This window comes from Panthera onca, chromosome A1 (assembly GCF_046562875.1).
Source record: "Panthera onca isolate mPanOnc1 chromosome A1, mPanOnc1 haplotype 2, whole genome shotgun sequence".
In the NCBI taxonomy this organism is placed as follows: Eukaryota; Metazoa; Chordata; class Mammalia; order Carnivora; family Felidae; genus Panthera; species Panthera onca.
In genome coordinates this window covers 59,889,509-59,906,611 of record NC_138339.1, presented here as the reverse complement: position 1 = coordinate 59,906,611, position 17,103 = coordinate 59,889,509, and the positions used below count along the sequence as shown (strand labels likewise).

Genomic DNA, 17,103 nt, shown 5'->3' with positions numbered 1-17,103 from the left:
TTAAGCTAACTTCAGGTGATTTTAGCACCCAAGACAGTTAGAATTAAGACTGAAGTGTCATATCAGCTATAGTTTTTACTTGCCCAGAATAGTTCGCAGTCTAGTTAAAGATATATATGTAAATTAAAAATACCAGTTTTAATTTTTGCACCTATTCACAAGACTGTAGTTGCTATTTATCATATCCTATCTTTCAGTGCCCATTACATATTTCTTTTATTTTCTGTCAGCATCCCAACTAGTTGAGGCTCTTTATCCAGTATAGTGACCCAAATCTGCACCGCAAAATAGAACATATTCACTAGTTATGATTTATATTAATTACTGTTCTCTTGGCCCTAATTTATTTGGTCTGATTCAGAGTGAGACAGGATAAAACTTAGGGTCTTGTTCTTTGAGAGCTTGAAACTGTCACACTGCTTTTCTGTGTGTGTGTGTGTGTGTGTGTGTGTGTGCATGTGCACATAAATTTGGTGGAAAGAAGTGGAGATTGTCTTGATGTTGTAACACTTAGTTTCATATATCTTATTCCTAGAAAAAAACAACTTGGGAGTGTACGCAGGAAAAGGAGAAATGGATGAGTCGGCGTCCCCAAGTAAGCAGCTGAGTACACCTGTTCAATAATCCTTGCCCATGAACTACCTCCTGCGTGTTGCCACTAGGTGACAGTCTTTACAAATATTTTATCTGAAAGAGCGTCTTTCTGCTACAAAAATTAGATTCTGTTGGGAGAGATGGTTACCTTGCTAGTTTCAGCTAGAAAATTAAGCAAACACATGTATTTGTTATGAAACTATATTCTTAAGTTATGTGAGGTCATAGTTATTCTTCATCTGGAACACTCTTCTCCTATTATTTAGCTTATTCTATTCTGCAGACTGAAATTTTCCCCCTAAAATTCATATGTTGAAGCCCCAACCTCCACTGTGACTGTATTTGGAGATAGGCTTTCGGAGGTAATTGTAGTTGGATAATGTCAAGAGCGTGGAACCCTAATCTGATAAGGTTAGTGTCCTTATAACAAGAGAAAGAGAAAGATCATGGAGATCTTTCTCTCTCTCTCTCTCTCTCTCTCTCTCTTTCTCTCTCTCTGTTTCTCTTTCTCTCTCTCTCTCTCTCTCTCTCTCTCTCTCTCTCTGTCTCTCTTTCTCCCCCATGTCCCACAGAAGAAAGGCCATGAAAGAAGGTGGCATCTACAAATCAGGAAGAGAGCCCTCACCAAGGAATGGGCCAGCACCTTGATCTTAGACTTCTCAGCCTTCAGAACTGTGAGAAATAAATTCTCTGTTGTTTAAGTATGTTGTTATTGTAGACTGGCACAGACTGTCCACAGCTGTAGAGACCCTATGACTCATGGTTCAGAATACAGTACATGTTCTAGAGTCAACATCTGGGTTCATTTGGAGGCTGTGTTTCTCCGTAGCAGTGTTACCTTTAACAAACTTCTTAGCCTTTCTAAGACTCAGTTTCTTCAAGTACAAAATGAAATAATCAAAGGAGCTAATTCAATAGGTCATTGTGTAGTTTAATACTTTTTAAACATTTAGCATGATGTCAGTAATGTCAGCTATTATTAAGAGCATTGTCTTAGCCAAGATGTCAGTCCCTCTGGGACAGAAAAGAGTTCCCCTTTTCTGAGTCCTTATCCTAGAGCATGTCTTTTATGTACAGTTTTATAGCACCCTGGGCTTATCCTTTTGGAACACTTACAATAGTTTACAGTAATTTGTGTCATTTATGTCTGCCTGCCTCACTAAACTGTAAGCTATTTGAGGCTAGAAAGGCCTTTATATGTTTTACTCACTGTGGTTTCTCTTGGCAAGGGTCATAGTGCATGGGAGAGCTAGGTGCTAAAGTCAAGTTTCCTTGATGAATGAAAAATGAAATTTTTCATGAGGACTCTGTAAATGGAGAGAACTAAGTAACTTGTATTCTTAATTCTGAATCAAATATGCAGAAAATGTATTAACTGTGAAACAAATTAAATGTCTCAGAGATGGTATGCCAAATGTGTAGTTTAGGATATTTGATAACCTTTGAAATTTTAATCACTTCGTTCACTTATGATAATATGTGTCCCTCACTTGAATCAGTTTTTATTCATTGAGAATTTACATATTGATGTAATTTCTTTAATTCAGGCATTTTAAATTATACTCAGGAACCTGGTGTAAAAAATAACCCTATGGGAAGGCCTGTAAAGCAAAGCATTTTTGGCCAAAGGAAATGTTCACTTTTATGTAAATGCAGACTTGTATTAAATTATTTTAAAGGAAGATCCACCCTTGATTAACTTAAAGTTTTAAAACTCACGTTTTCCTGATACTTTATCATGTCATGGACAGGTTGATCTATTTCATGCAAAACAAAATATGTTGTCTTATTAATTTTCCAAAAATAGAAAATATTAAAAAGGGTGTATAATTGCAGTAATTCTTAAAGTCTTTTGGTTATGGAATGCCCAACTAAGCAAGATAGCCCAAAAGCATAATAATGAGAAATGTATGAGAAGTATTAGTTATTCATATTTAAAAAGGTAATCTTATGTTTACAAAGTTTTCTTAAAATATGAGGAATGAGAAAGTGTTTTGTGGGTCTTACATACCTTAGACAGATAGTAAAACTCCCTTTTTCCTACCAGGGTGATAAAACTTTAGGAAGCCTTGATATGGGATATGATCCTTTCTTCAAATATTGCTTTACCATTTTATTTGCCTCTGCATTATCAGGCAGGATGCTTGGACCCTGGCTTCATCACAGATGAACCCCATCAACTCCCCTATGACATACTACATGCTGGCAGTACTTGGCTACTTTTGATAAATTGGTCAGTCTTGTGAAATACTTCTCTGAGCTGAAGTTCTGGAACTTGTCAGGTGTCCTCTCTGACACTCATGTCTTCCTTCGGCTCTCAGATTACCCAACCAGCTGGGGCAAAGCCCATTTTCTCCCACAAAGCATGCTTCTTTGGAAATTTGGATCTATTGGCTTTTGGCACTAAAAAGTAACACTCTTGCACTTTCTGTCAGATCAGTACTGAATAATCTCTCTGGGCTGAGTAACCTTTTAAATGTTGGAAGAGTAACAATTCCATAGACCGATGTGCATTTACAATTTGTAAGAAAACTCATAGGAATACAGTGTACCTTTTGACTGCATTTGAATATAGCAAGGCCCAAATCTCTATGAACAAAATAGGTATGTCTTATGAATTACATCGGCATGTAATTATTATTATTATATATGACTGAAGGCAGGGAGTTACGAAAGGGTCTTGGTGACTGTTATCCTCCTACCAATAAAACTCCTGCCAAAGGGATTAATAAGCGTCCTATAAACAGGCAGAGTTAAGTTCTTGAAAACAGCATATCTTTCACAGGATTTAAATCTCCCAGTCAAAGGGAAAAATAGGTTAAAAAAACTAACATCTTGTCTATTCTTAAATATGATGGGAAGGTCTGATTTCATTCCAACTACCACAAAAATAAGCAGTGCTACTCTCAGTCTAAGAAATAGATATACGTATGTACATTTCAAAGAGTGGTTTCCAAACTTTGTTCTACATTAGAAACACCTAATATAGAACATTAATGAGGAGCTTTTACAACTCCTGATGCTCAGGCTGTACCCAACACTAATTAAATTGGAATGTCTGGGGGTGGGTGCCAGGCATCAGTAAGTTTTAAAGATCCCTGGGAGAATGCAACGTGCAGCAAAGTTTGGGAACCTGGGTTAACACAGGCATGCACTCGCTCCTGCACTCCAGCTTTTCTTTACTGCCTCTTTAGCTCACTGGTTCTCAACCTGACTGCCCATTAGAATCACAGAAAATGTTTTTAAAAAATCCCATTCTTATTCATTTGGTATAAGAATCAGAAATGTTTGGCTCTTTCGCAGGTGACTCTAATGTACAACCATGGTGGAATCACTGGGCTAGCTGATTATATAAAGAGGTAGGATAAGGTGGGTCCTTTAGTCTTTTTCTGGCAGTTAAGAGCTTTCTACATTTTTAAATTATTGTTCACGTGCTTTGTTGAATGAATTTTTTCTTCAGTTCATTAGACTGTAAAGTCCAACCATTTTCCTGAATCCATTGGTGGTAGGATTGTCCAATAAAATACAGGACAGCCAGTTAAATTTGATTTCAGCCACACAATGAATAATTTTTAGTACAGGTATGCTCATGCAATATTTGGGATATATAATAAAAAAACATTATTTATCAGAAAGTCAAGTTTAACTGGTGTCCTGTGTTTTTATTTGCTACTTCTGATCATGTTAAGTAGTGGGAGAACATGGCTCATGCTTGGGAAAATCAGCAGCTGAATTTAGTGAGACTTTCATCCTTTTAATCTTCAGGGTTTATGGTCTCTGTCTTTTAGCTCTTACCCTTCTAGCTGTAGAGGTGGTAGATAAAAAGGCAGGAGCAGTTTGGGAATTAAAAGCTGCTTAAGGGGCACCTGGGTGGCTTGGTCGGTTGGGCATCCGACTTCGGCTCAGGTCATGATCTCACGGTCCGTGGGTTCGAGCCCCACGTCGGGCTCTGTGCTGACAGCTCGGAGCCTGGAGCCTGTTTCAGATTCTGTGTCTCCCTCTCTCTCTGCTCCTCCCCTGTTCATGCTCTGTCTCTCTCTGTCTCAAAAATAAATAAACGTTAAAAAAAAATTTTTTTTAAAGCTGCTTAAAATCCTGCAGCGAGCCAAGTATTTACCCACCATTCCTTTTGCTTAGGGTATCATCGAGTGACTAACAGGGGGGCAAGCACGAGCACTATGCAAGAAAATAGAACATGGAAAGTGGTAAAGATCTGAGTCTTCAGCATAAGCTTTAGTTTCAGGAACCCAAGTTCTTCACGTGCTCTCAATACGATTGCCATTTTGAGCCTTTTGTATGACTTTTAAATGGTTCAGAATTGCTTCTTTAAAAAGTATTTCTTCTAATCTACCTGAATATCAGATGCTTGCTGCTTCAGCTGGTGTTGAGATAGTTTACAGGTGAAACTGTTCTCAGAGCATAGCTTACTGAGTCTGAACTAATGGAAACTTTAGATTGTCCCCTGCAATCTTGTAAGAACTCCGTCATCTCAAGCAGCTTCCCAAGTGGTCTGGATGCCTTTCAGCCCCATCCTCTAAGGACTGTGCACCATAAGCTGATTACTGAAATTTCCTTCCTCCCCACTATCCCAAATAGGCCTTGAATTGTAAATAAAAGCTGTGGGTAGGTATATTTCTTGGCCTATAGCAGGCTTTATACAAAGGGGAAAGGAGCAAGATTTCACGATAATTCCCAGAAAGCAGGTGTTGTAATGATTTTAGCGAATCGGAGCCTGACATTTTGATGAACAGCTCTTGAGCACCCCTCATAATTTCCTCTATTGGAGAGATAGGCAAACGGGTAATATGTCAAATCCCCATTTTCTGGTCCAAGTTTACTAATAGAAGGAGGTGAAACAGGTGAAGCACATTAACTTTTAACCTGTTAACATTGATTTTTTTCACTAAGCGTTAGATGTTTAAAAGGGAAATGCACGCTGGCAGAAAGGAGACAAGACAGAGGGTGATAGGAAGGGGCTGAAAGCTGGCCTGCATCATGGAACATATTTGCAAGCCAGCTGGGCCCATGTGCAGATGTTTTTATAGGAATAAGAAGGAGGGGCAAGTGTTCTAATATTCAGTGCATTAATGAAGTAGTGGAATTTCTCTTTCTGTGATGCTGCTCCTTTCTGTGGCTGGAGGTGAGGTTAGAGGATCAGAGGCTTTGAGATAAAATTATTATTCAAACTGAGTTCAAGGAAATTGCTTACAGTGATAGTAATGCTTTTTTCCAAGTTCACTTAAAACGGGTTAATTTTTTAGTATGTTGACTCTGAAAACCAAAGAGCCACATGTTAATTTGCCTATGGATAAAACAATCAAATCATCATCATATACTTTTTTCATAGGTGGGCAGACATGTACCTAGTTGGAGAAAATGGTTTTAAAATTGATCTTCTTGAGTCTAAATGTTGAGCATGTTTTAGGGCAATAGAAGTTAAGTCCTCCCTTACCCAAATGGTTAGCTTGGTCTTCCACTTTTTGCCTGAATGCTTCAGTACCATGTCTATGCAGCATGCATTCCAGAAAATGGAGGAAGTCAACTTTTCTATGTTAGTTGGAGGTTTACAAATTGATGGCCCACTGTTTGGCGCACATAGTGCAGGAAAAGGGGGGTAAAACACCTTTGAGCCAAAATTAGGAACCAGAGAATTTACACACACACACACACACACACACACACACACACACACACACACACACAAATGCTCACGCACATAGAAATTTGGATTGCCAGCTTCTCTTGAAAATTCAGATTTGGTTATGCTGTGCCCACATTCTCATGGCAACACCTTTGTATTTTTCTGGACACATGTTTTCCAGTTTACTGTAGTGCCTGTCACTGAATCATTGGTTTTATTTATTCAGTGAAATAGGTGAGATATAAGGAGACATTTATTGTACCTTTATTTATGGTTCCTATATATATTTGAATTTATCATCTATGATATGAGGCTAGACTAGATTATATTATTGCTCCAATGTCTTTCAAGTTGATTCTGTGATTCTTATATAAATGTTTTTTAATATTGTTAGAGATTATCTGATACTTTGCTTGAGCAAAGAACTTGACTGTATTGTAGCTCTAAAAGTCACTTCTGTCCTATGTCAATTTAGTCTGCTTAAAGTGTGAATGAATTTATGACTAACAGAATAACTCTTAAGTTAATTTTCTTCTTTGGCTGTGTTTTCATTGATGGGAATTAAAGAGATCATCTGGATAAGCTTATTTATAAATGGACAACAGAACTAAATAATTTGAATGTTCAGAAGTGATTGCCTGTGAAGGTAAAATCTGGCAATGAGATGTTCAACTGCTGACTCCACCTAGTATCAGACAACTTAACACAAGGAAGTACCTTAGGGATAAAATCCACCCCCTTTGTTTGACAGATGAAACTGAATTTAAGAGAAGTAAAGCCATTTATTCTTAATCACGCTATAGATTTGTGTCAAAGCTGGGCCTAAATCCATCTCTTTTGACTTTAACCAAAGCCAGTGTTATTTCTTTTATGCTTAATTGCCTCTAATTATATAGATACAGTTTCGGGTTTATTTCTCAGTTTTCATTGTTATTCTAATAAACATTATTTACAATAAAAATTATTACAACTTTGTCATACCTATGCACTTCATAGTTATCAAAATTATTTATGATGAAATTATAAATCATTTCATAGGTACTTTACTTGAAAATATGAAAATGACCCTTAATAATAAAAAGTTTATAATTCATAGTTTAATTTTAAAAGACTTCCAAACAATAGGAAATGCTAACAATATTTGTCTTTGCATAATTTTAGATAGCTTCCCTACTTCTTTCCTGTTATTTTCTGTTTGTCCAAATTTTCCATAATGAATCTATATCATTTTTATAATTGTTAGAATTTTAAAACAGTTATATAAAAGAAACAAAGGCAAATACAGCTTAATAAAGACATGAAACACTTATATGAAAGTAAAATGTTCTCACACCTCATTCAGTCCTATGAATGGGATGTAAAGACCATTTCCTGTGACTCAAACATGCACACACAAAGAGAAAGGATTTGACACTTTCCCACAGTGAAAGAAAAATGTCTGGTGGCCATGATTGCAAGGGGCATGTGCTGAGGGCTGTGACCTAGAGTGCATTCCAGGCTGAGTAACGCTGACTTTAAAATTGAAAATCCAGCAGTTCCAACCCTCTGAATCATGATCCTTTACAGTATCTGGCTAATTGACTTAGCCCAATCTTCTAGCATGGACTTGTCAAAAAAAAATTTTTTTTTTTTTGAAATTCTGAAAGCTAAGGAAAATTCAGATTTTGATTTACTTTTGTCTAGTGTTAGGAAATGTAAAGGAAATTTGCACCCAACATCTAAAGGCTACTGCAACAGCTGCATGGTTACCAGGGGAAGAATTTACTTGGATGGAGAGAGAAAATACTTCTTTATAAGTAACCTGTTTTTATGACTCCTGTTTCTGGGAAACCTGATATATACAATGCACCTATGAGTATTAGAGGTCAAGTTCTGACTGTGTTTTTATTAAATATTTGACTGTTTTATGTTTTATTGTAATCACTAAGTTTGAGATCTGGGTGATTAAAGAGCTTGTCTGTAAGGAACTTGCCACTGTCTCTCTTCTCCCTCTCTCTCTCTCTCTCTCTCTCTCTCTCTCTATATATATATATATATATATATATATATATATATATATATATCCTTCTCCCTCCCCTTTCCTTCTACCTCTCTCTATATATTTTGAAAATACTAAGTTTAAAAATAAGGATCAGTCTACTTTCTCACGCTTTTTAATTTTGATTTCTTAAGAAGATGAAGCATCAGAGAATATTGCATAGCTCGGTGTTGATTGAACAATTACTGTCCTCAGTCCTTTAATGTCCTTTCTGCAAAGGCAGGATGCTTGAGAGAATAGTATTGAAAAATACATCCAGTGTTTTTTGTCTGCTAGAAAAGCACCATTTTACTTACTTTCCCTTTATCATGAGAAGGGACACACACCCATCTTACAAGACGATATTTTAGGACTCCAGATAACCTATTTTAATTATGAATCTCAATAAAATAGTGCATCAAGTTTTTCTATCAGCAGTTAGCTCTTAGCAAGACTGTTCCCTTTTTAAATTTTTATTATGTTTTCAGATAAATCATAACCTCTTTTAATATCTAAGTCAGCACTAACACACACACACACACTTACCTCTAATCTGCTAGCTGTATCTATAAACCTTCCTAATATAGTTGGGATGTGGAACTGCTTCTGCTTATAGAGTTGGACAAAAGAGCCCTTCGACAAGGCCTAGTGATACTTCACATAACACAGGCATGAAATTTCCTCCCTCCTGTTTTCCCCACTAAGTATAATTTACCAAAGTAAATTTCATATTTTCTTTCTCAGAGTCAGAGTGATGAGCTCTGGCTGGGAATGCTGAGGCTCTGACACACAGCCAGGAGAGTACTTAGAATCTAAGTGACAAAAGAGTACTTCAGTTTAGAAGGAAGAGTAATTGAAAAATCTCAGGCTGTTCCATGCAGTTCTTCTTAAGTGATTCCTGGAAACAAACTTTTATAGTCAAACTCCCTCTCACTCATGAGTCTTCTTGCTTCTAACCCTACAATGACATAGGTATAAAATAAAACACATTTACAGTTGCAGATGTGAGTAAAGAAAATTCCAAAGAGCAACCTTAACACAAGTTTTGGCTTCTTTTAAAAGTCTTTTAAAATAACTTTTCAAAAAGTTGTAGGTTTAAAATGCTACTTAGGTTGGAGAATAAGTAAAGTTTTTGTATTGCCTTATACTTTATGAAACACTTACAGGTAGATTACATTATTTAGCAGAAAAAAATAAAAGAGTCTCCCAAGTAGAAAATGGGTTGTGCAATTTAGTCAGATCCCTGAGTGAGTGTGAGGTATTAATATTCAGCACAATGTGCAAACTTGGGAGGGAGAAACTTGGACAGGCAGTGGAATAAACGTGACTGGGGAAGCACCTAGTTCTGAAAGCTTCAGCTGGTGGAATGGGTAAGTCCTGCCACCAGAGACAGACAAATGTTGGTTCTAATCTCTACTTTACTTCTTTATAGAGAGTGGCCTAAGAGTGGAGGTTTGGGTGACATTTCTTGGATCCAAATCCTGCATTCATAACTTATTCTGTGACCTTGTTATCCTCATGGTGTTTCTGTTTTCTCATCACAGAATAGAGACAATAATACCAACTAGTACATAGTGCTGTGAGGATTGAATGAGATCTGATATGCATTATGATTGGAAAGGTGCTGGCACATAGTTCATCTGTAATAAATAACAGTGAGCCACTGTTAGTTAATGTGTAACCTTAATAAAGGCCAGTCATGTGACTGCTCCCTATCTCAATGTCCTCATATAATAAAAGGGGAGAGGAGAATTATTGTAAAGATTAACTGAGAGCATGTTAATTTAATTTTAACCTTTTTATTAAAAATATTGCAAACAGACACAAAAGTAGAGACTAATGTGACCTTGGTTCCTGGTTCTGCATGTAAGGAACTTGGAAGTTGCCTCTCTTGTTCTAACAAGTAAAAGTCAAACAAACTTAAAAAATAATAACTCTTCTAGGATATGTAAAAGTGGGGAAGATGCAGGACATACCACTGCCCTCAAGATTGGAGAGTCAGAGAGATGAATACAGGGAGGCATGACTTCCTGGAACAGAGACTTATAAGCAGGTACCAGTGGGGGAACAAGTGCCAGGTAGGAAAACCCAAATCATAATTGACGAACTGCTGGAGGCTCAATGCAGACAAGTCTCAGAGTTAAAAACAACAGGGAGGGGGTGCCTGGGTGGCTCAGTCAGTTAAGCGTCCGACTTTGGCTCAGGTCATGTTCTCGCGGCTCGTGAGTTCAAGCCCCATGTCCGGCTCTGTACTGACAGCTCTTACGGCTCAGAGCCTGGAGCCTGCTTTGGATTCTGTGTCTCCCCACCACCTCTGCCCTTCCTCTGCTCTCTCTCTCTCTCTCTCTCTCTCTCTGAAAAAAAGAAAAAAAACACACAACAGGGAGATGCAGGCATAAGGGGACTACCCCCCCCCCACACACACACAACAATATTGTGAGATTTACCAGATTCCCATGGTAAATATGGGAGAAAAATCCCATCATGCTTCTAGCAAAAGGAGGGGAAAATAAACAAGTTTGAAATATGCTGGAGCACTCTCTTCTTAACAAGACCTGCCATCAGGAGCAGCTAGTTAACCAGAGCCTAACCTGGCAAGGTATCATCAGAGCCTAACTGACCTGGGGAAGGGAAATACCCAATTTCAGCTGGGTCCAGCCACCTTGTGCCACCTAACAGGGGAGAAAAGAAACTGAGAAAGACTTGTGAAGTTCACAGTCCTGACATAGGCTCACTAAAAGACTGAAACCTGATCATAGGACTATAGAGTATCTCTCCCCAGCCACTACCACATTATGAAAGACCTATTTACAACAATACCTTTACCCCAAAACATATCTGGCTATCAAGAAAAAAATTACATGGCATACCAAAAGTAAAAAGCAAACAAACAAACAAAACATATCACACAGTTTAAAGAGATAGAGCAAGCATCAGAACCAGACATGGCAGGATGTTACAATTATCAGACTGAGAATTTAAAACAGCAATGATTAATATGCTAAGGGCTCTCTTGGATAAAAGAGACAGCATGCAAGAACAGATGGGCAATGTAAGCAGAAAGATGGAAATCCAAAGAAAAAAATCAAAAAGAAATGCTAGGGAGACTAATGTAAATAATTGCATTTGCCCATCATCAAGTTTTAACAATGATCTCTTTTTGCTATTTCTGTTTCAATTACTACCCCATCAATTTTTTTCTGAGACTTTTTGAGAAAATGTCAGACATTATTTAACCATAAATTCTTCACCATGCAGATATAGTAGATTGTTTGCAGAATTGCCGCAATGATTCTTCTGTGTATAATGTGAATTGCGATATGACTTGGTGTCTCCTCCAGTTAGGAAGTGGAGTCTGTTTCCAGTCTTGGGACGTGCCTTGACTAATGAATGTGAAAAACGTGATATTGTAGGATTCCAAACCTCCAAAAATTGCCCACCTGAGCCCAATCCAAGTTGCCGACCTTACAGAATCATGAGTAAATAACACTACTAAGTCTGGGGTGGTTTACTGTGCAGCAATAGATACCTAACACAGTGATGTGTTTTTAAAAGTGCCTAACATAGGTCTTCATACATAATAAACATTATTTTGCCATCCTGTCCAGGAGACTGAACTCACAAGGTTTGAGACGTTTTGTAACTCTGAGAGAGATTGTCAGCATGCTAGGATTAGTGTGGCATTAATTCCATGGCATTAATGCTAACTAAGATAGTCTTTCGTGGCTGAATTAGATATTTCAACTTAAGGTACAGGAGGCTGATCCTTGACCCAAGCTTTACTGGGTCACCGTCTCCTTTGAGAATCTGATGAAGTCTATAGAACTTCTTCCTGGAAAAGAATTCCCATGTACACAGATCACCTTGCATGTGCATCCACATTTGTATGTGCCCACATGCACGTGAAAGTTTACTTACATTGTAGGGACTCATGAGCCAGTCACCTTAGGTGAACGCTGAATCCCCCTGGCTGCATTATCAGTGCTAATGGCCAAAGAACCGGTTTATGACTATTTCCTAGGCATTTGCTTCCATTGCGATTGCTGTTACAGCTACTAGTGAATGAGGAGGAACTGTTGGTAAGGGTCTGGCTGGATTTCAGATTTAGAGTCTAAAAGCTTCTTCATCAATGCTTGGTTTAAACAGATCTGTTTTAAGGCCCTTCAAAGCTTTTAGCTCATTTGTCCCACTCCTACCCAGACCTTGCTTTTTAGACCAAGCTCTGGATGACAGAATGCTCAGGAAGTTGGCAGCTGCCCACAGAACCTCAGCAGCTGCATTTTACCATGCTGCTTGCACTGTCCAGTGAGCTGGATGCTTCCATGTGACTTTGCTGTCCATTTCATGAAGATTGTAATTGGTTATTTATTAGTATTGTGCAAACTATAAATATTTGTTCATATTTTACACTGTTTAATTGTTGTCAACACTAGTGTGTTCAAGATCTTATTGATGGAGATGGCCAGCTCTTCGGCCGTTGAGTCCATCTCTTGCTAATACTCCATAGTGTCCAGTATTCTCCAGCAATAGGTAGAGCTGGATGGAAACAAGGACATGCTAAAGACTAGAGAGCCATCCCCAAACTCAGGTGCACTGAGAAGTTGGAATGCCTGTAATTCAAAATTAAAGTAACTTGATTGTTTTTAAGAAATATAAATCAAAAGTGTTATTAATAAACATAAAGTAGTACCCACCCCATATCACTTATTAGTCTCTTTCCTCTTTGCTTTATTCTTTGTAACAACACTTACCACCTTGCATAATAATACACATTTATTTGGTTATTGTTTGCCTTCCTTTATTTTAATGTAAGCTTTATTAGAACAGGGACTTTATATTGCCAGCACAGTGACTGGCACATAGTAGGTTCTCAGTAATTATTTTAATTTTCTTTTGAATAAATTAATTTAAAATTGATTCAACAATTCTATACATTACTTGGTGCTTATCACAGTAAGTGTACTCTTAATCCTGTCCACCTATTTTACCCATCCCCCTACCTCCTCTCCTCTGACAGCTACCAGTGTGTTCTTTATATTTAAGGTCTAGGTTTTTTTGTTTGACTCTTTTTTTCTTTGTTTTGTTTTTTAAATTCCACATATAGTGAAATCATATGGTATTTGTATTTCTCTCACTGACTTATTTATTTCACTTTGCATTATGCTCTCTAGATCCATCCATGTTGTTGCAACTGGCAAGATTCCATTATTTTTTACGGCTGAGGAATATTCCATTGTATATATACCACATCTTTTTTTTTTTTTTTTGAATCAATCTTCTGGTATTTATTGTCTGTATCAGGGAGGGACCATTTCTTTTCTTTTTTTTTTTTTAAATTTTATTTTTTTTAATTTACATCCAAATTAGTTAGCATATAGTGCAACAGTGATTTCAGGAGTAAATTCCTTAATGCCCCTTACCCATTTAGCCCATCCCCCTTCCATAACCCCTCCAGTAACCCTCTGTTTGTTCTCCATATTTAAGAGTCTTTTATATTTTGTCCCCCTCCCTGTTTTTATATTATTTTTGCTTCCCTTCCCTTATGTTCATCTGTTTTGTCTCTTAAAGTCCTCGTATGAGTGAAGTCATATGATATTTGTCTTTCTCTGACTAATTTCGCTTAGTATAATACCCTCCACATAGTTGCAAATGGCAAGATTTCCATCTTTTTCATTGCCGAGTAATATTCCATTGTGTGTGTGTGTGTGTGTGTGTGTGTGTGTGTGTGTGTGTGTGTGTGTGTATACATTTATATATGTATATATACATATACATATATATATATCACATCTTCTTTATCCGTTCATCAACTGATGGACATTTGGGCTCTTTCCATGCTTTGGCTATTGTTTATAGTGCTCCTATAAACATTGGGGTGCATATATCCCTTCGAAACAGCACACCTGTATACCTTGGATAAATACCTAGTAGTGCAATTGCTGGGTCATAGGGTAGTTCTATTTTTAGTTTTTTGAGGAACCTCCATACTGTTTTCCAGAGTGGCTGCACCAGCTTGCATTCCCACCAGCAATACAAAAGAGATCCTCTTTCTTCGCATCCTTGCCAACATCTGTTGTTGCCTGAGTTGTTAATGTTAGCCATTCTGACAGGTATGAGGTGGTGTCTCATTGTGGTTTTGATTTGTATTTCCCTGATGATGAGTGATGTTGAGCATTTTTTCATGTGTCAGTTGGCCATCTGGATGTCTTCTTTGGAGAAGTGTCTATTCATGTCTTTTGCCCATTTCTTCACTGGATTGTTTGCTTTTTGGGTGTTGAGTTTGATAAGTTCTTTATAGATTTTGGATACTAACCCTTTAATCTGATATGTTGTTTGCAAATATCTTCTCCATTCTGTCAGTTGCCTTTTAGTTTTGCTGATTGTTTCCTTTGCTGTGAAGAAGCTTTTTATTGTGATGAGGTCCCAGTAGTTCATTTTTGCTTTTGTTTCCCTTGCCTCCAGAGACATGTTGAGTAAGAAGTTGCTGCAGCCAAGATCAAAGAGGTTTTTGCCTGCTTTCTCCTTGAGGATTTTGATGGCTTCCTGTCTTACATTTAGGTATTTCATCCATTTTGAGTTTATTTTTGTGTATGGTGTAAGAAAGTGGTCCAGGTTCATTCTTCTGCATGTCACTGTCCAGTTTTCCCAGCACCACTTGCTGAAGAGACTGTATTCCATTGGATATTCTTTCCTGCCTTGTCAGAGATTAGTTGGCCATACGTTTGTGAGTCCATTCCTGGGTTCTCTAGTCGGTTCCATTGAACTGAGTGTCTGTTCTTGTGCCAGTCCCATACTGTCTTGAAGCTTTGTAGTATAGCTTGAAGTCCGAGATTGTGATGCCTCCTGCTTTGGTTTTCTTTTTCAAGATTGCTTTGGCTAATTCAGGGTCTTTTCTGGTTCCATACACATTTTGTGATTATTTGTTCTAGCTCTGTGAAGAATGCTGGTGTTATTTTGATAGGGATTGCGTTGAATATGTAGAATTCTTTGGCTAATATCAACATTTTAACAATATTTGTTCTTCCTATCCAGGAGCATGGAATCTTTTCCATTTTTTTGTGTCTTCTTCAATTTATTTCATAAGCTTTCTATAGTTTTCAGTGTATAGATTTTTTCACCTCTTTGGTTAGATTTATTCCCAGGTATTTTATGGTTTTGGTGCAATTGTAAATGGGATTGATGCCTTGATTTCTCTTTCTGTTGCTTCATTGTTGGTGAATAGGAATGCAACCGATTTCTGTACATTGATTTTATATCCTGCAACTTTGCTGAATTCCTGAATCAGTTCTAGCAGTTTTTTGGTGGAATCTTTTGGGTTTTCCACATAGAGTATCATGTCATCTGTGAAGAGTGAGAGTTTGACCTCCTCCTGGCCAATTTGGATGCCTTTTATTTCTTTGTGTTGTCTGATTGCAGAAGCTAAGACTTCTAATACTATGTTGAATAACAATGGTGAGAGTGGACATCCCTGTCTTGTTCCTAACCTTAGGGGGAAAGCTCTCAGTTTTTCCCCATTGAGTATGATATTAGCATATGGCTTTTATGATCTTGAGGTATGATCCTTCTATCCCTACTTTCTTGAGGGTTTTTATCAAGAAAGGATGCTGTATTTTGTCAAATGCTTTCTCTGCATCTATTGAGAGAATCATATGGTTCTTGTCCTTTCTTTTATTGATGTGATGAATCATGTTAATTGTTTTGCAGATATTGAACCAGCCCTGCCTCCCAGGTATAAATCCCACCTGGTCATGGTGAATAATTTTTTTAATGTATTATTGAATCCGGTTGGCTAATATCTTATTGAGGATTTTTGCATCCATGTTCATCAGGGAAATTGGTCTATAGTTCTCCTTTTTAGTGGGGTCTCTGTCTGGTTTTGGAATCAAGGTAATGCTGGTGTCATAGCGTTGGGGAGTTTTCCTTCCATTCTATTTTTTGGAACAGCTTCAAGAGACAAGGTGCTAACTCTTCCTTAAATGTTTGGTAGAATTCCCCTGGAAAGCCATCTGGCCCTGGACTCTTGCTTTTTTGGGAGATTTTTGATTAGTAATTCGATTTCTTTACTCGTTATGGGTCTGTTCAAATTTTCTATTCCTGTTTCAGTTTTGGTAGTGTATATGTTTCTAGGAATTTGTCCATTTCTTCCAGATTGCCCATTTTATTGGCATATAATTGCTCATAATATTCTCTTATTATTGTTTTTATTTCTGATGTGTTGGTTGTGATCTCTCCTCTTTCATTCCTGATTTTATTTATTTGGGTCCTTTCCTTTTTCTTCTTGATCAAGCTAGCTAGTGGTTTATCAATTTTGTTAATTCTTTCAAAAAACCAGCTTCTGGTTTCATTGATCTGTTCACTGTTTTTTTTGGTTTCGATAGCATTAATTTCTGCTCTAATCTTTATTATTTCCTGTCTTCTGCTGGTTTGGGGTTTTATTTGATGTTCTTTTTCCAGTTCTTTAAGGTATAAGTTTAGGTTGTGTATCTGAGATCTTTCTTCCTTCTTTAGGAAGGCCTGGATTGCTATATACTTTCCTCATATGACTGCCTTTGCTGCATCCCAGAGGTTTTGGGTTGTGATGTTGTCATTTTCATTGGCTTCCATATGCTTTTTAATTTCTTCTTTAACTTCTTGGCTGGCCCATTCATTCTTTAGTAGGATGTTCTTTAGTCTCAAAGTATTTGTTACCTTTCCAAATTTTTTATTGTGGTTGATTTTGAGTTTCCTAACATTGTGGTCTGAAAATATGCATGGTATGATCTTGATCTTTTTGTACTTGCTGAGGGCTGATTTGTGTCCCAGTATGTGGTCTATTCTGGAGAACGTCCCATGTGCACTGGAGAAGAATGTA

The 17,103-nt window shown here is 37.5% G+C and overlaps 1 long non-coding RNA gene across 1 annotated transcript in view; it reads left to right on the top strand.

The window, feature by feature from the left end:
* The first annotated feature begins 533 nt into the window (after positions 1–533).
* LOC132680978 (uncharacterized) overlaps positions 534–17,103 on the top strand; it is a 134,479-nt gene continuing 117,909 nt past the window's right edge. The window contains exons 1-2 of the long non-coding RNA XR_009610787.3: positions 534–595; positions 1,167–1,268. This is a non-coding gene — a long non-coding RNA (uncharacterized LOC132680978). The remainder of the gene's footprint in view (positions 596–1,166; positions 1,269–17,103) is intronic.